Raw genomic sequence first — 20,411 nt, forward strand, 5'->3', positions numbered from 1 at the left:
CAAAATGTAATTATTTTTATTTTGTTTTGTTTAACTGCTATTATTATTATCATTATTTTTGGATTAGCATTGGCTCGTGATAATACCAGTATATAACAACAATGAGAAAATATACATTGGTACGGTAATCGACTGGTTAGCACGTCGGCCTCACAGTGCAGAGGTACCGGGTGCGATTCCGGCTTTGGCTTTCCTGTGTGGAATTTGCATGTTCTCCCTGTGCCTGCGTGGGTTTTCTCCGGGTACTCCGTTTTTCTCCCACATTCCAAAAACATGCGTTGCAGACTAATGTAGCACTCTAAATTGTCGCTAGGTGTGAGTGTGAGCGTGAATGCTTGTTGGTCTAGGTGATTGGCTGGTAACCAGTTGAGGGTGCACCCTGCCTAATGCCCGAAGACAGATAGTATAGGCTCCAGCACGCCCCACAACCCTTGTGAGGATAACCGGATCAGAAAATGGATTGATGGATGATAAGAAGGAACTAAGATTGAAAAAGAACTTCTCGACTCCAGTGTAGAAAGTAAGTCATACAATGCAGGCAAATGACACTGCGGCTGTGCTAATTTTAGTATTTGCCACAGACCACACAAAAAAAAAAAGAAAAGAAAAAACACCAAGCACCAAATGGCCCCTGAAGCCATCGTTTGGCCTCCCTCCATAATTGCGACTCTGAGTGAAAATTACATTTTTTTTTATATGTGCCCTGTGATTGACTGATGACCTGACCAATGTGTTGCCTACCTCTTGTCCAAAGCCAACAGGGAAAAGCTCCAAACCAACCGCGACCCCAAGAAGGACAAGCGGTATAGAAATTTGATGGATGGCTAACCTAGTCGACAATTAAGCAAAGCAAAAGCCCTCCTTGTGACCTGTGATTATGAAATGATTTTGACAAATAGAAGCCTGGTCTATCATGACCTTCTTCTGAGGCAAGGCCCACTGCAGTCCTCATTATTAATGGGTGGCTTTAAAAAGCAGGTATTGGAGAATAAATGTGCGGCTGTCACTGTGTGTAATGGGGCTAATAATGGTGTCCTATGTGCTGCATAATGAACTTCACCCCCCATCGAAACGCTATCTCTTCGGCTATGGTTGATGAACACGCATTTTTCATGTTCTCCTTTAAAATCGGCAAATGGTATTACAACAAGCAGCTGTCCGCATCCTCATTTCAACACATTTAGCCAATACGAAGCAAAAACAGTGGTACCTATACGAAATGAATTGGTTCTGGAAGAAATTTCTTTACTAGAAAAGTTTGTAAGTAGAGACGCGTTTACCATGTTAATGCCCTAATCCGTTCCAAGCCCACCAAAATTCAGATCTAAATGTTTTATAAAGCATAAAAATGCATCAAAATATTTAACAAATACATGTTACAATTAGATTATTGCACAATACGTGAAAGTTGTGCATAAAGTAAAAACAAAGAATAGAGTAAATAATAAAAATGGTCATTTAACTTTTAACTGCATCCTCATGATTTTTTTTGCCCTCTTTAGTTCATGTTCTCTCTCAGAAGTAGTTTTTGCCCGGCGTTTTGTAAATAACTGATCTAAGGACGTTTGCTTTTGTCGCTTTTCACAAACCTTCGAAAATGCCCAAGGCAAATATCAGCATCGTGATCGATCACCCGACTGGTGAACACTTTTTCTGCGTAATTCACATTTACGTAAAACTATTGGAACGCCTCCTGGGCAAATGACGAGGACACTGCATCAACACATATCTATCTATCGACACACATAGACACATACGGTAGAGGTCCCTCTTAGCCAATGGGATGCCAGGATGATGCTCGGTAGTAGCCAATGGCAGAGCAGCTATAAGTATGTTGCATCCAGGAAACTCGGAGCTGCGAGGAGCAGCCCATAATGTATTTTTACCTTTCGTATCTTGAAATTTCTTTCGTAACAAGAGGCAACATTTTCCTGTTGAGGCGTTTCGTATCTTGAAAATTTCCGATGACGAGACGTTCGTAAGTACAGCTACCACTGTACTGGGTATGAGTAGGTTTTAGATTGGAATGACACTCAAATGTCAAAAGATGCTAAGTGTTAAGAAATCTTTATTTTCTGTAACACTTTGAAAATTATTAATATCAATGTCTTAACAGACATTGTTAATTAATGCATGACTTATTTGCCCCATTCTACAGTATCCTGGTAATGTCTAGAGAATTAAAAACAAAAAAAATATATACTTAACTCGAAATTTGGCCATGGTGTGGAGGTTATGAATAATTTGAGGCTGGTTTGGAACTGCCAGTGCAACTGCGTTGCTTGATTTGGGGGCCAGAAAAAACTATTTGACTTCATAGTTCAAGTTTGACAAAGCCCCAGAGCACAGCCAGTTAAAGACTTAAGCAGATGGCCAAATACTTGGCGCAAGAAAATAGCTGCTCCGAATTTTATATATATATATTTTTTGGGGCATCTTGACAGGCATATGGCAAGAGTTCATACCAAATAGTTCAGGGAAAAAAAAAAAAGAACTTGCCTGAGGGAGAGCAAAATCATATAAAACAAGAAATAACAAGAAACAGAAGAAACGAGCGACTGACAGAAACATGTTGAAATGCCAGAAATATGATCGTTTTTGCTCTATACACATCTAATTTACTCTGGTTCCATTCCGATTGCTTGCAGTCTTAAATAATCACGGTCATAATAACAGTGAGTGGAGGGGATAAACAGAGTTCTGTTTTAAATCAGACACAAATCAAGCGCACTGAGGGGGCGAATGAGGGAACGCGTGCCTCCCGGCGCTCTGGGAAAATCAAACTTTAAAGCATCGGCCAAAGCTCACGTCCTTTCGTCTCCAGCCAAAAGATTAGAGATGAGGACATTTCACGGTCAGCGAATATGCTTGAAAAGACAGAGCGGATCATTTTTTTGCGGGATTTTATATCAATAAACACACAGAGAAGTCAAATCCGCAAGGCAGAAAATCAAATAAAAGGCTCATATCCTGCATAACCTCACACCACGAAGGAGTTGGACATCTTCGGTATTATCCGTACGATGATCGGGATCGAGTTTGCATCAACAACGTTGCGTGAGCTGCTTGAACAAAGCCACGTCGAGAAATTGAGCACTCGCAGGGCTCTTACCACTAGATGTCAGATGAAAGATGACAAACTAGAGAGGGAAGGAGCTCACTCATTCGCCAGCAGTGTTAAGTCAAAAGACGAGTCAATGTTTGAATCTCACTGACACCAGGTCAAGGCCAATCAAAAAAAAAAAACACTTGACATTTAAGGGCAGTCAATGCTTGTTCGACATACACAAGGTTATCACATGGCTTTTGGACTGCATTCTCGTCTTGTGGTTGCTATTAATGGGAAAGAAAAGGCCGGTGCCCGTAATGTGTATGTACACTGAAAGATAAAGTGCAAAATGGTGTAAGACGTCCCATTAAAAAGATGATTAACGTTGCCTGTTTTTTTTTTTTTTTTTTTACAAAGAAAGCGTTCTAAAAGGATTAAAGCACCTGAAGAAAAAAAAATGTCTGTGAACCTGACATGAACGTGAGGCCAAGGACGTCTTATCCCAAGCGTTAGATTGCTTTCGCATCAAATGATTAGTCTCATCCATGCTAATTACATTGAATGGAAACTAATTAAGAGGAAGTACGTGTCAGCTAATGAGGAATTGGTGCTGTGTCCATCTTATAACATAATTTGCAGTCGCTGCAAGCTACTTCGACTCTTCTTTAAACATCTTCGCTAACCGAGTGCCATGAAGGATTTGCATGATCAAAACAGAGCAGATGCAACCGAACATCTTTCAAAAAAAAAATAAAAATAATATATATATATATATATATAGCACTTACTGGGAGGGCAATTAATCTTTTTTCAGGACCTTTTTCGCTTCAGACTGATGTGAGTGTAATGAGAACATTTTAGATCATGTCTTCGAGCAGATGCAAATTGACAGACTTTTTTTTTTAATTGTTTGTTTGGTCATGGGCAGATGCATATCTTGATGTAATTGGACAGAGTATTGGGTAATACTCTTCATGTACCGGGTACACTAAATGGACAATTTCTATATGAATGGACAGAAAATATGAATAATTTATAACAATATTATCTATGAATGGAGAGACATTTGCTTTGCATGTGTCAACAAAAGATTTGACGTTATGGACTAAATTCTTAACTAAAGGTCCACGTGCGTTCGGTGTGAAAACGGGTGTATCTTGACTTTTGTGCCAAGGGAAGTCTAGCTTAGAGTACGTGGGAATTTGAAAAACTGCACTGCGCCTCCCTTAGTGTTATGGCAGACTGAGATCGTTGACACACCTCTGGTTCACCTGACAGTTTGGTGACTGGTGACTCGCTGGCTGCATACAGGCTCCAACCAGTTTTTTTTTTTTTGTTTGAGGAACTACTTTGAGGGCGGTTTTCACACCCACAACTGCGCAACCTACCCTATTTTAAATATTCACATCAACAAAATTACTAAGGCTCTGTCTATTAATGAACAGACAATACATTTTTTTTAAATGTTAATGGGCAGATTTTTACATTATGGGGTCTACTTTTATGCCCAGAGCAAGTCTGGCATGAGGTGCGGTATATATCTTCACAGGGGTGTGCGAGACTGAGTTCTGGTATTTTCACAAGGCTGTGCAAACCGGTGCTGCATGGTACATTTTCAAAAGGGCGTGAAAACACTTGTTTCGCCGCCAGTTAAACTGCCGCCTCTCATTTTCTTTCAAAACCGCACGTAAAGGGCACGCTGATAGTCCTGGACGTGGCACAAGAAGACACTGATTTGCTTGAGTGCTGCAGCAGGTCTAAGTGTAGACCAGGCTCATAAACATCAGCAAATGTCCTAGAATCAGAATTCAGTGAATTATTTTAGCCAGTACATGTGTGTTATATTGACACGGTCTTGCTTAACATTAGGTTCTTTTGCAAAATGTCCCTTTTTCTTTCCTATGTGTGATGCCTTAAAAACATACTGACTGTAAACGCATCCCTCACGGAACAAGGGAAAGCATACCACTTAACTCAGAGTGGTTCCATCTGACAGTGCCTGACAGCAGTGGAAGGCCTTTTTGACCATAAATCTGTCACAGAACTTTCATCTGGCCTCGGCCAAAAGGACATTTAATTCGACCACTTTCAGAAAGAACTGACAAGACAATAAACACTGACGCTTGGTTTCTGTTTTTAGTGGGAATGATTCAATGACGCACAAGCAAGGAGAAAATGTACTACGGTGTGGCGTCAAGTAAGTAGGGCTTGCCTGTTACTATGCTAATATAAAGGTACAACTTGACAAATTCCCTCCTCTGCTCAAATCCCCGACTAATTCCATTAATCTAAAAGCAAGCATGCAGAAAGAGACGTGTGATGTTCATATTGCACGAGCAACTGTTCAGACACCTGCAGGTTTAATTCCCGTTCCCCAGTTGACTCGGTTTTCTTTTTCAGTGGCAAATATATTTTTTAATTAAGACAAACGAAAGCCCTTGTTTGATGTCACTCGTGTCAGTATAATAAGACTAGAAAGTTTAGTGCTCTTGAAAAAAAAATGTACATGTTTTTTTTTCTAGTTTTACATCTTCCGCAGATTATTTTCCTACCCTTCGCAGGACCTCGGGCAGAAGTCCACTTAGACAGTAAAAACCGGCTTACCGCTGAAATCCAAACACTGATCACTCCATTCCACCGCAGTACCGCTGATTAAATGTTAAGTGTGTACAGTGCAATTTGCTAAATGACAAGTATTTTGCACACGTAAATATAGTTTAATTACGCCAATTAAAGAAAAAAAAAAGCTCTGAATCACATGCGGCTCCAACGCGTGTGACAGAACGAAAGCGAGAGCTGGGGAAAAACAAAGACGAGCAATTGCGCCTGAGAGACGGAAAATTGAGTGGAGGAGCAGCAATGGATGCAGAGACAATGCAAAACAGATGACCGTGCTATTCTTGGAGGAGCTGGCCGAATTAGGATGACAAGTCAAATATTTGGACAGGAGTTAATGCGGCATTAGCGGCAATTAAATCCGATTTAGACCTTGGGATCAATCACAGAAGATCAGAACTCGCTCTTCGGTCTGGATTGGCAAATTAAGGTCTTGACGTACACATCAAAGATTAACAAATGGCGGGGGGGGGGGGGGAACTAAGCTGACATGGAATTAAATCAGCCACAAATAAAAGGATACATGAATCCAAAGGCTTTTTTGAAATGACCATGGGTTACGGAGGTGGGCCTATTTAAGCAATGGAAATAAGAACCATGTGAGGATGTGGAGAGGAAACACATGTTCCACTAAGTCCTGACACACATCAGATGAACGTGTTTGTAGGAGGGCTTATGGTTCAAGTCCCCTGAATCAAGACGCATCGTCTCCTCAGCTGTGTCGCAACATTTAATATATTCCAGTCAATAGGCCGTTCGAAATTTTGTTTGCGGGTTCAATGCCCCGAATGTTAGGATCGCAATAAAGTCTGCCTTTGGAAAGCCGTTTCAACACTTAATGGCGGCATCGTGAAGTATTTGGGACCCCCGACCGACTTTGCTCTTGTTCGGCAGGTGCATCGATTGCAATCATTTGTTGAATGCTGCAAATGTGTCAGACTTCATTTTTAATCGGAAGCGAAGAGGCAATCCATAAAAAAATAATTGCCAAAAGGATATGTGACTTACATATTACAATTGCCACATGAGATGTGATATCATCTGAGCTGGCTCGTTTGACAGCGTCACGTTGCGGTCTGTCACGTTTGCAAGATGGTGGTGGACCCCAAAAAGCAGGCAAGAGGGAGGAGCAGGGTGTACTTGACAACTTGTATTAAAACATCGAGAAAACTAAGTCCTGAAAACAAAAAGAATTCAAAGTAGCAAACAAAACCATGACCGAAACATGACTGAGAACAAACATGACAGTAGCAAACACAAACAAACAAACAATGACCCGACAATGAGTAGTCGGGCGGGAGTCCTTTTATACAACTAATTACATAATGACCAACAGGTGTGCAGCTGCAGGGGGAGCCCTACAGTGCCACCTGTTGGTCACAAACAGAATCATGACAGACAGAAAGGTCAGATTTAAACTCCAGGTCACAGTGTCCCGTCCAGCATGTGATTTTCCTCTTTCCACATCCATTTCCACCAATGCATGTGCGATATCTTTGTATTTAAAGTCAACGCATTTGATTTGAAATCAACAGATATAACGAGTCGACATCACTTAAAACCAACCCCTCATGAGTACAAATTTATTTCGAACGCTTTCCTTACATTATATATCGCACTGTCTGCCTTGTTACTGAGGTCCAATAATTGAATAACTGACTGGAAACAACAGCGCTGCAATTATATCACACCGTGTGTGTACAAAATGACACATGAAAGAAGCGGAAGAGAATAACAAGAGTTACTTGTAACGGCAGCAAGGCATGACGGGAAAGCCTCCTTCAATTCCAGTTGCCGTCCTATAGTTAGCGTCAGGCTACAAAGTAGTGCATCGGAAGTGATGCAAATAGGTTTCAAAATAAGCGCACTAACAGGAAGTGCAGTATAAGAGGCCTTAATCCTGCTGACTGAGCAGCATTTGTTTGCCTCTTGGTCACATTTTGCCCTTTTGCCCGATTTAACGATTTATTTTCTCAGACTTGTTCAAATAAACACTGATGGAGATCTTGTAAGAATATTCCATTGTAAATTTGATTTTTCATCAAATTTAATATGGATGTCAGTGAAGGGGGCGGGGGGTATTTTTGATTGACACATTTATAAGGGACAGTCACTATATCATTCAAAGCCAGAGAGAGCAGAGTAGATACCCATGTCATGTGCGGCGCCATGATACGTCCATGTCAACATATTTTAATATTCTTCAATAAACAGTATTGACAGCGCGTCATTCCTAGGCTTCAAAAACAAAGTCATGAAATCATTCATTTCACAACATTTCCCGCAACAGCCATTTGTTTTCATTTTATCGACTGACCCGTCGTGACAAATAAATGTGAAAATCACTCCAATGCGCCCGTGACTGTGATCAAATAAATTTCTGGATTGATGTTAAATTTACGTTCCTCAGCTCACAACTCTGTTGATGTCACTCATGTCTCACATCAACCCACTCACAAACTACACATCTGCACTGAGGAATGTGTATGTTTTGTTGAGGAATGGAAAGGAGCCAAAAGGGAGATTTCTCACAGTTTCCCATGACTCTTAGTCATACAAGCATCTTCATTGTGCCCTGGATTCTGTGAGGAGATCCCAGCAGGGGTACCCTCTCTGCACCGTCCAACTGCTTTTCTTTGTACACATTGTGTTAAACTGACGGGTGGATCAGAGGGAAGGCCCAAAAAAAAAGCCACTCTGCATTGGAGTTGAAGCCACTTCTATAAAGATTTTAAACTGTCACATAAGTCAGTGGCTTTTAGACAAATTGAACAAAACGGAGCCTTTCAGGAGGCCAAATGAAGTCGCATTTCAGTTCTAGGTACAAAAGTGCCCCCGCCAAGAGCAGAACTTGAATAGCTGCATTATCCTTGGTTGGCTTGTCCAATGGCCCATTTCACACCTAGCGGCACCTGTTATTAACTTTCTTACATTTCTCATTGAATGTTTCTGATGAATTCCCCTACTTCAGCAGGAAGTGGCTCACTCCGGATTATTCGACTGCACACGTAAAAAGAGAGCAATTGTTTCTCTTCTCTCTGTTAGTCAGCAGGAAAAAAAAAAACAAAAACCCAAAACATTCCCATGGTATTTTGTTGAGGGCGGCCAAAGGGAAAGCCATTTCCCATTTGTTGAGGATCTGGATCAAGGCATGACGCAGAAATGAAATTTTGCCAACTGAGGCATGGGGGGCGGGGGGGCGAAAGGCATGTGCTCTGGCATCAGATTCTGAAGTAAGTTCAATTGAAATTTGTAATGACTGAGAAAGGTCAGATGCTACATCGATGATGTCCTTCCAAGATAATTTAGAGCAGGGGTGTCCAAACCTTTTGTTTGAGGGCCACGTTCAATAAAATGCAAGGATGCAAAGGCCACTTTTGAAGTCTTCAACTTTAATTGATGAAAGACGCTAAAATCAGTCAAGCAAGAAATTATATTTCATTTATATTTTGTAGGACTGGACCGATGGCCCAGTGAAAATCGACCTCACAGTGCAGAGGTATCGGGTTCGATTCCAGCACCAGCTTTCCTGTGTGGAGTTTGCATGTTCTTCCCGTGCCTGCGTGGGTTTTCTCCGGGTACTCCGGTTTCCTCCCACATTCCAAAAACATGCGCGGCAGCTTAATGGAACACTCTAAATTGGCCCTAAGGTGTGATTGTAAATGCAAATGGTTGTTGGTCCCTTGTGACCAACAACCGACCCTTGTGAGGATGAGCGGATCGGAAAATGGATGGATGTATAAATTATATTTTGTAGTTATTTTGGAAAAACTGTTACATAACAGCTTTCTGTTAAAGGTGATAAGGCCAATTGTTTCAATTTTTTTTTTTTTGAAAAGATTTTGTGGTAGCCATTGGCACTGTATCACACGAGATTACATCCACCCCCTGCACTGAACAGTAGCCGAGTCCCATCTCCACATTTAAAACCAAACAAAGAGCAAACTGTAGAAAGCTGACCATTTTTAAAACGGTGATTTGAGAATGTAATTAATGTGATATGTTTGTAAATCGGACCTTGGCACGACAGAGTATGGAAGAAACCGTTTTGACTTCTAAAACTGATTTATCTTGACTCACCGGTATCTTGAAGACAATTTGTGTTTTTATTTTAGTCATTAATTGTTTGTAATTTGTACAGTATGTGAACCCGTTTATGAATAGGATTGGCACCTCTTTTTTTTTTTACATCCTCCTTTCTTACTCTGTCCACCTCCACCTTTTTTTTTTCATCAAATTTTTAGTGTATGGCGCGGCCATTGAAAAATGGATCGCGGGAAGCAATTGGCCCCAATGCCATAGTTTGGATTGATGATTTTGAGTCTTGACTTGACCTAGGATTTTTGGAATGCAGGAGAAAGCTGGTGTAGTCCACACAGGAAGGTGGGAGCAGACACTTGAACCTTGGACTGGGAATATACGATATACATTGTATTGATAAACTGATACAATGTTTGACCTAATTGCGAATTATCACTTTCGTTCATCAAATGTGTTTTTAATTGTTGATTATGTCAGGAAAAAAATACGTCAGCTAGAACCGAAAAGAGTCCTCAATTTCCTCAATTAAAAAAAAACAAACAGATTTTCCACCACAAACTAATAAAAGCTATTTATGTTGAAAGCACAGCAGGCTCCAAACATCTGGCTGGAGTTTACCCAGGAGGTCTCCGACATTTCAAATTATTCTTTCCCCAACTCAAGGTGATTTCTTGGTCTTAACAAGGGCCCCTTCATGGCTTCTTAATGTGATTATGCTGCCGCATGTAACAGTGAAGACCTCTCTACCTCCCCCCAGTCTCCCATCAGACACTAGCTAATTGAATCCCCGGCTAAATTAAAAAAAAATTAGTCATGTGAGTAATGGAAATGATTTATTATGTCCACTTAACCAAAACATGCATCAAAGGTACCAAGCACCTTCAAGTGACTCAATATTATTATTTTTTTTTCAAGGTTCTTACACGCGTCTCCCCAAATCCAAAAGAAGAAAATGGTGATCCTTGAAGTGTGTAATGAAATTGAAGAGATACTCGTCGGCTAATCCCAACAGAATAAAGTACATAGAGCGGGGTTACTTATTTATTTTGATAATTAATGCCAAGCACAACTAGTAAAGCCTTTACATATACCATGCATTGTGCACGACACTATTTACATGAGAGAATACAACTTCAACCTTGCCGCCGTATTGAAACATTCAACGAAAAATAATCGATATCAAGTAAAGCATATTTAGATTTGCATGGTGATAAAAATCCACAGATAGAGCATTAGCTAACATCAGCTACCTGCCTCCGGTCAAACAATTTTGGGTGTCATGGTGAATATTCAGTTCAGAGAACACGTGAAGAGTTCCGCATTGACAGCAAGTTGCAAATCGGCAAGATGTCAAAATGACTTGCCCAGCACGGTCGTCTCGTGGCATGCTTTGCCTAGAAGGCATCACTGTTTATGCGAATCAGCCTCACCGTGACATAACAGCGCTAAGATAAGCAGGGGGGATGAAAAGGGGGCCCTTATCTGACAGAAATCACGCTTTGGCCGCCAGGACAACAGGACCTACATTCATCTTCAAACTTTCGACATCAAGGTCCTGCCATGGGCTACAGGCAGAGGAATATTAGGTACAGGGATGAAGAGTGGTGCGTTTTAACCTGGTCGCTCCCCTCTAACATTTTATCAACAGCTCATCTACACCATTGCTTTTCATTTCACATAAAGTGTCGCCCATGTCGACCATGCATGTAAGTTAAATCATTCTTATGTCAAATCATCTTTCTCCATTGAGATGAGTGGAAATTCTATTAATCGGTTACAGCTTCAGGTTTTTTTTTTTAATGAGAAAAATATACCTGTAAAATGTACTTTATGAAAACATACATTACTGACAATTAAATAGAATGAAAAGTAATTGAATAGGTTTTGTCACACATTGTGTCACACATTGAGTTGACATTAAACGAGTGGCTTTAAACAGCGAAAAGTCTCTTTTTTGAAGAAGAACTGTAACTTGTGAAGTGAGTTGATTTGACTTTATATCTCGAGGTTGTGCTGACAAGTCAAAGCTCGACCGGCTGAAGATATTTTGTATTATTATGATTATTATTTTTATTAAGTTGAAACCGTGTGGCAAAATTATGAACGGCTTGATCACAGAGACAATTTTTTTTCTCAGAAGCGGCTCTCAAAATGTTTACGATTATAAATTCACATTTCATGGGTGAGCGCACTTTTAGCCATTCTATAGAGTTTCCCATTAAGTTGTGTGATTTGATTAGATACACGATTAAATTATTTTTATGTTTAATTTTACCATTGATGCTAACTGAGAGAGCCATTAAACATAACAGTTATCCATACTTTCACATTTTGTTGTGAAGTTCACTGCCACCATCTTAATAGCGGAGTACTTGAAAGGTCACTTGTATTTGTTTTGCATGCAAGGCAAAGGGGGAAAAAAAAAGGCCCAGAAATGGGTGAAAACTCGTTACGACAATACTTGAATGAACGCAATTAAAAAAGTATGCTGTGCCTTCTTTAAGTTTGTCTCCACAAAACACAAAACCCCCAAAGATAAATGTACAGTCTGACATGGTCCAGTCAGCTGATTTATATTGATTGGCCGCACCTCTGCCTACAAATGTGTAGGCACATGATGGCTGAATTAATTTTTTTGTTAAACTTGTGCTGCATTAGAGCAACAATCACATAGACAGCTGTATTCTCAAGGGAGTCTGCAATCAGGCTGTGCAGAACTGCCTCTGTCCTTCAACAGGCAATTAACACCGAGTCCATTATAGCTCCCAGGGGAGCCACTGGCCAGGGAGGCCGAGGGGGGAAAAGGCATCATCTGAAAGGTCAGCGCCTGGAGAGAAAACAGGAGGGACAGGATGTGATGGGAGCTTGAGGACAGAAGTGAGGAAGACAAGGAAGGAGGGTGTGAGCTGCCTTGGACCAAATGGAGTGGAAAGCAAGGACTATTTGTCACCCACGAGCTATTCACCGAGGGAGGCTGCAGTATTTTCCTCTGGACAGGACCATGCGTCAGCAACAAGGGGGATGAAATGAGGAAAATCACTGAAGCCCCTCTAAAAGTAGCCTTTGCAAGCACGCTGGAATACGGCACGTGCACAATTGGAGATCAGTTTCTTTTTTTTTCTATTTTTTCCTGTGGTTCAAAGTGTCACGACTCAGTGTTTCAAGGCCCCGGCCTGGTGTGCAAGGTGCAAGACATTCTCTACGCTATGTCATGCAAAACCTCAATGGTTCACTACAGTAGGTCTCAGCCGCTTCGCATGGTGTAGAGCAGGAAGGGGAAATATGCATTTTTTTGTTTCCCTGAAGTTACATTTTCAATTGAAAACGTTATTCCGAGAATCTTCGAGTAGATGCCACAAAAAAATAAAATCTCTGTGCTTCTTTGGAATATGCCTTTTCTTTATTTGTTTCTTGCTCAGTTACCATTGACAACATGATGATTTGCCGTTAAAATTTATTTCAAATAAATCCACATGCCAAGTGTGTTACGTGTGTGAAGATGTTTTCAGCCATACTGGTAAAGAGTGGATGAAGTGTGTCATTGTGACACTGGAGCAATCTTCTCAGCTTTATCACACCAATATTGCATTTGTTGTGTTCAGCGGTAATATTCTCAACTCAACTGTATTTATAGAGCACTTTCAAACAGCCATCGCTGCATACAAAGTGCTGTACATGGAGCAATTCAACATATACAACAAACAGTAAAGCAAATCGGTAACAAAGACAGTAGAAAGCACCAAACAGCAAAACCAAGAACAAATCTAAGTCACGCTGAGTCAAATGCCAAAGAATACAAGTGAGTTTTGAGGCGGGGTTTAAAGATGGGCAGCGACGAGGCTTGCCGAATGTTCAGTGGGAGGTCATTCCAGAGAGAGGGACCAGCAACAGAAAAGGCTCGATCCCCTCTGAGCCTCAGTTTAGTTCTTGGTACTTCCAATAATGTCTGGTCCGCAGACCTGAGGCGCTGGGCAGGTGTGTAGGGGTGGATGAGCCTTCATATTGTGGTAGCTCTTTGAGCGCCATTGATGTTGAAATGTGTCAGCAGGAACCCAATTTATTTATTTATTTTTTTTAATTGGAATGTGTGGGGCGGTGGTACAGTGGTTAGCGCGTCGACCTCACCGTGCAGAGGTACGCGGTTCAATTCCAGCTCCGGCTTCCCTGTGTGGAGTTTGCAGGTTCTACCAGGGCCTGCGTGGGTTTTCTCCGGGTACTCCGGTTTCCTCCCACATTCGAAAAACATGCATGGCAGGCTGATTGAACATTAATTGTCCCTAGGTGTCAGTATGAGCGCAAATGATTGTTCGTCTATGTGTGTTCATTTGGTGAAAAGTCTTACACAGCACTGATGTGGTCATAAAGCTGGGGAAAAAAATCCATGAACTATGGCCAGCAGATTTGGTCCCTTTTGGATGAGATCACAGTGTATCATAGAATGTGGAAGCTCATGAACATGGCGGAGCTTAGGAAATTTCACAGTTACAAGCACCTTGCGATTGATCAAAGTGAATGTCACATCGACTGCAAAGAGTGTCAGAAAAGAGAGGAAAGATGACAGGAGACTATTTAAATTTAGAAGTAGAAGTGATGATATGGAGAGAATACTAAATTTAAAAGAGGGCATCTACTTTTTCACAGCACTGTATTGTGTAGCTTCCAGATTTTTGCTTGACTACCAGCCCCCACTCCCAGAAAAAAACAAAAAAAAAAAACAACTCCAAGATACTCAGAGACTACTTATTCACAGGCTGAACACTGGGAGGTGAAGTTGTTAAGCCGTAAACCCCGGCGGAGATGGACGATGAATCAGTTCGTTGCTCAAATTGGGATGAATCCAAGCCAAATGACTGCCGAGAGGCACACTGGCGCATGACTGAGTGAGATGGCAAACACGGATGGCCATCCCGGGTTTCATTAACAGCTCTGACATTAAAATGAGGTGCCGTAGTAGCACACAAAAATATGACCTTTCAGAATGAACGATAACCCGACCGTATCGGATTTTTTATTTATTTATTTTATATAAGGAAAGGCATCTTTCTGGTAAGTATAAAAACACACGGAACAACAGATGGGTGCATCGATTAAATGTTCCAGAGAGAAGAACGTGAGCACGGGATCAATATAATCAATGAATGAATGAACAAATGAATGAGTGTGTAGGTGTGTAAATTAGTACGTAGCAGCCAACAAAAATTAGAAACAAGCCATGGGATTGGACTGACAAATTGCCTGAGGGTGCAAGGGAACGGGAGGGACATTAACGGAAAAAGTTAATCAATGAACTCATGAAAATGCATTTAGGGTTGAATGGGGATTAATACTAATATAAGTGCATCATTACCCAAGTGATTAAAAAAAATAAAAAAACTGGAGCAGAAGCAGGTAAACAGTGAGGACATTAGCCCAGAAATGGATTTAATCTGAAGTAAGTGAAGTGTGTCAATGTGGAGGAGACTGTGCATATATTAGAAATAATTGCTTTCAGTCAACCACGCGAACAAATGATCATGAAGTTTACTTTTGTCATGATTTCATTGGAGCTCAACAGCTTTGGCAAATTTAGTTAGCATCAAACGACGGCACATTATGTAGCTGTTATTTTATTGTCTACTACCAGACAGTAGCGATGGGCACAAATTGGACATGGGAGGGGAGACGGTGCAGCGTGTCCTTAGTTTATGATATTTCAAGGTTCCTGATTAGCACATAATGGACTAGTTTGCACGGCTCCCGTAGAACATGTCACAATGCCCAATTTGGAATGATCAGTTAAGTGACATATTTCCTGCTTTTTATTTTGGTGTTGACTATGGGCTAAAAGTGCTTTTCATACAAATACTGACTGAAATTACGACTAAAGTACTGGATTAGCGTGGCTCGTGATAGTTTATAACAGTGACAGAATATGCATTGGTAGGTCAGTTGTGGTGGCACGGTGGTAGAGTGGTTAGCACGTTGGCCTCACAGTGCAGCGGTAAAAGGTTTGATTCTGGCTCCGGCCTTCCTGTGTGGAGTTTGCATGTTCTCCCTGTGCCTGTGTGGGTTTTCTCCAGGTACTTCGGGTTTCCTCCCACATTCCAAAATCATGCGTGGCAGATTAATGGAACGCTCTAAATTGTCCCTAGGTGTTAATGTGAGCGCGAATGGTTGTTCGTCACTGTGTGTCCTGCGATTGGCTGGCAACCAGTTCTGGGTGTGTCCCGCCTACTGCCCGAAGATGGCTGGGGTAGGCTCCAGCATGCCTGCGACCCTAATGAGGATAAGGCGGATCAGAAAATGGATGGATGGTTGGTAGGTCAGTTGCACCTATATTACTATTCAAATAATCTGAGGTCAACCAGCATCCCAAAACAGATTTTTTTTTCAGGTTTTGAGATTCCACTGGATTGTGTTGTGATAATCAGAGTAGAACCATGTGAAGCTGTCACTTTAAAAATATAAGACAATTTGGATGCAATCGTATCAAAATATCGTGGTACGATATGTGGAAGGTATTAAGGCCAACAGTATGATATTAGTGTGGAACAGTAAAAAAGAATTTTAAAAAATCTATTGTGAGGATAAATTGCCTTGAATGCTAACTCCTAAAAAAAAAAGTCTCTCTCTCTCTCTCTCTCTCTCTCTCTCTCTCTCTCTCTCTCTCTCTCTCTCTCTCTCTCTCTCTATATATATATATATATATATATATATATACACATACACACAGTATATCAATAAGAAGTCAAATAAACATAATGGTCAATTTAGAGCTAAATTGAATGATTATTTAAGCAAAATGTGCATATGAGGTTTTGGTGATGATGTATATTGATTGATGAAAATAACAAAACAAAACAAAAAAAAAAAAGAACAAGTATCGGACGGGTGGCTGGGGACCACTCGTACACTGGCAGCGTCCAATACCATGACACCACAGTATTTACAATTCTGTTGCATCCCTACAAGCTACCAATGTAATGGATGTCATGGCCGTATAATATTTCAGGATGAAGCACTGAGGAAGCGCACTAACATATCTCCATACAAGATCAGCCAAAAAAAGCTCTATTTGTCAGTCGCCATGGATGACAATATGGACTCAAGTATTGGACACTGTGCATGGTAATAAAAAACTATTCTCTCTCTTTTTTTGGCAATAACATGACCTGGCTTGCACAAGGGAGCCTTTTCTCAATTTATGAATTATGGAGAGACAGACACCCCTGCTGAGCGGTCCATCCTTTAGCTGTGAAATATGTTCGCTGTCTTTGTCATGGCCGGTAGAGCACTGAAATAAGAATAATATAGGATTCATTTCATCTCAACATGCCCTGGCTCTCTCATATACAGTACATCAGCCAAGTCTTACGGCAGGGGTGAGAAGAGCAGCAAATAGTGTGCGGAAAAATACTGGGAAAAGCGTGATGGGACTCTACAAGCAGCAATGCGGTCTTTTACACATCCTTATTTTTGACATTCCGACCATCCATTCCCTTCCTTCATATCACCATTTTTCTGTCACGTTGCTTCTCCTCCTCTATCCTTGTTTCCTCCATCTTTTTAACTCTCTCTCTCTCCCTCTCTCGCTCTCCCAGGAGGTGAGCACAATCTCATTAGCCATTGCTGGATGAGGCGTCCTCTCCTCTCAGGTTCAAGGTGATGGAAGATTAGGTCGTTTGGCCTCTACTCATTCTGTATTCACACTGCGGTTCTGGCTGCCCGTGAACACCAAATTACATTGAACCTAGGGAGTCTAACTCCATTAATTTTAAATGGAAGATTAATTTGACAATATGCAGCAGATATTTGTTACAAACCCATCATGTAAAAGTGACGTTTGGCTATAAATTTACGGGAGGCCCAGTCGAGCTGCTGGGTCCGCAGTAGAAATAAATCAGAGACATTTAAAGCTAATCTCCATTTGCTATGAAGAGTCACACACACATCCAGGACTGTATTATAGGTGCAAGTATATTCCACATGAAATGAAAGGAAAAAAATGCTAATTTTGTTCAGGAATGGCATCATAAAGTCATAAAGAATCACATTATTTGTAAATTACATTACCTCAGTCATTCATTGCGTTACCCAAATGTGAATCTTTATTACGGGTTTACATTTAGCATTCTTAACATGAACAGTCTTCGCACGAGTACAAGCATTGGAAATGTCTACCTGTTGTCTTCCTTGATACAAAAAGGATGGGAATACACTGTGCAAGTGTTGGTTTTATATTCCAAAGTGGATTTTAGATGCTGCTGTTGCACTCGTCCTGTTGATGTTTGATAGCCAGCTTTCACAGTTGCTGCGGCGTATCAAAACAAATCAAGTCAAAAAAAAAAAAAAAAAAAAACGTTTCCACTGTCCATAGACTGCGAGTGGTAATCCTAATTCTTTTATAACCGGGTCTGCCCTAATCTGTGCCAAAACATTAAAACAAAAAAAGATCCTATACTGACTGTACAGAGGCATCTCACTTTGTTGCCATAGTCTGGAAGTCAACATTGAGTTGGTGGATTCAAAATCAGGCTTGAAACACTATGCCGATTTTAGACAATCTAACATAGTCACTGTCAACCCTCACAATTAACATGCATCTTTATTCATAATTATGATTGTGAAATGAATCACAAAGTAAAAGTATGTCTCTCCAAACAGCTGCATGAGTATATCTATTTATTTAATGGAGCTACAACTGGAAATGCATTGCTGTTGTTACAATTTACCAGGCATATTTGGTGCACTTGCACTAACGACTGGTGATGGGATCGGTATCGGTTATACCAGCTTGAATTTTACTCAGTTTCGGGTCAGAAAGGAAATTGGTGATATTGAACATCAATAGCAATTACAACCTGATCTGATCGGATTTGACACACCGTATTTCCTCGGATAGCAGCACTCAAATGCAGAGAGCGCATCCATTAGTGGCAAATCTTTTCTATTCAATTTATATAAAATACTGATATGAAAGTACAATAATCTAATTGGATATATTTCGAAAAATTTACAAACAAAACTACAGCAAATTAATATCCACACACTCTATGTTTGGGGTGTTCCGATCGGAGTTGAATTCTTCTGATTCCGCGACTTATCCTCCAAGCGTGAGATCCGCTGATACTGACTTCGATCACATCGGTTAGGTGCACATTTTATCAATTTTGGAGCTGCTCACGAACAATTATTTTAACGTTCAATTGATCCGTCTATTACTTATTTGATTAATTGATGAATCACATTACAGAAAAATATTCTATCCAAATTTTCTTTCTTTAGTATATAAAAACAAGACTTTGTATCAAATGCACAAACATATATTTGATATATTATGATTCAGTTCCTGGTTTGATCTGGAACATGTTCAGTGTTAAGAAGGGGGAAGGGTTGCTACGACGCACAGAGGCTAGTACGAGCTGCAGGCTACAAAGTACGAGCTGTGTGTGCTTGTTTTTTTTGTTTTGTTTTTTGTACCGGGCAATGAAAGGCATTGATCCACCTACAGTACGCCGATCACGTATTTTTGTCTCAGAAATCGGTCGATCACAATCAGTAGCCGACCGATTGGAGTACCACTACTATATGTACATTAAAATGAGGACTAAAACTGCGGTTTCAGAAAATGCAGATGAATGACAAGAACCAAGGCAAGCTCGAAGAAGGCAGACTGGATGGGATGCAACCAACACTGCGACCCAAACACCTTATGGAACATACTGTTAAAATCCTTTTTAAAACCAGACGATTTACAACATCCAAGTGCTAGTTTGTGAGACTCCACACTTGGCACGTTAAGTCCATAACAGGTGCCGCTGTTTTGGCTAGCAACGAAAATGAAATGGGCAGCGAAATCAGCAGTTAACTCGAATGTCTGTGGAGGAACAATGGGCTCTGTGAACTGAGGTAATTAAAGTCAATTGCTTTTTTCCCTGGAGGGGTGGAAAAAAGGCAGCGTCGATTTGGATCGTTTATTTATTTATTTTAAGTGGATGACGCAGCTGTCGATTGAGACATGGGGTCTATTTGAGTGGAAGTCCCTAATTAAGTCGGTACACATTAAATGTGACGATTCAAATTGTGACCAAATGTTCAACCGGGATCATATCCAGAGAAACTTTCGTTTGACATTCCGTATTTAAACATTCCGTACACACACCAATATTTGCTCATATTGATTCTACCAACACATATAAAAGCTTTAAAGTGATATACGTTTTTATTTTTTTATTTATTTTTTAGAAAAGGTCAATATTCAGTGCCGGCAACTGACTTAAGCGCCCTCTCACGCCGCATAAAACGTACCCAAATGGCCTCGGTGCGACCTCAACATGTCAGCCGGCGACGTGTACATTAGTTCTGTGTGACAGTAACTCCTGATCGTATTACACACCTCCCTGGTGCTCATGTCCCATTACCGAGCGGCCAGGCCTGCTTGCTTGCCTCACACTCGTGCGCATCCGTTGACAGCTATGATGTCAAAGTGAAACGGTCCTTTTTCGAGATGGGCGACTGGGGCCTGGGGAAGGAGTGTGATATTAAAATGGGTGCTGGGGCTGTGATGTAGTGCAAATCCTCGACCAGATGGGCAACAATTTATTTTGCCCGGAACACTTTAACCACCCCCACACCTTGCCTGAAAGCATCTTATGCTTCACGCTCGTCTTTTGTCTCCGTAATGGGAAATTCTTTGGGGAGCGTAAAGCCTAATTAGAGAAATTTG

The 20,411-nt window shown here is 40.9% G+C and overlaps 1 protein-coding gene and 1 long non-coding RNA gene across 11 annotated transcripts in view; one reads left to right on the forward strand and one right to left on the reverse strand.

Annotated features, from left to right (window-relative positions):
• Positions 1 to 20,411, reverse strand: part of auts2a (activator of transcription and developmental regulator AUTS2 a) — a 318,606-nt gene that overhangs the window by 160,112 nt on the left and 138,083 nt on the right. The gene's annotated exons all lie outside the window — the stretch shown is intronic.
• On the forward strand, positions 897 to 9,050 carry LOC109531146 (uncharacterized). The gene is made up of 3 exons (XR_002171122.1): positions 897 to 906; positions 1,973 to 1,974; positions 8,975 to 9,050. It is a non-coding gene; the product is annotated as an uncharacterized LOC109531146 (long non-coding RNA).

The sequence above is a fragment of the Hippocampus comes genome, unplaced genomic scaffold (assembly GCF_001891065.2).
Source record: "Hippocampus comes isolate QL1 unplaced genomic scaffold, H_comes_QL1_v1.1 scaffold177, whole genome shotgun sequence".
Taxonomy (NCBI): domain Eukaryota; kingdom Metazoa; phylum Chordata; class Actinopteri; order Syngnathiformes; family Syngnathidae; genus Hippocampus; species Hippocampus comes.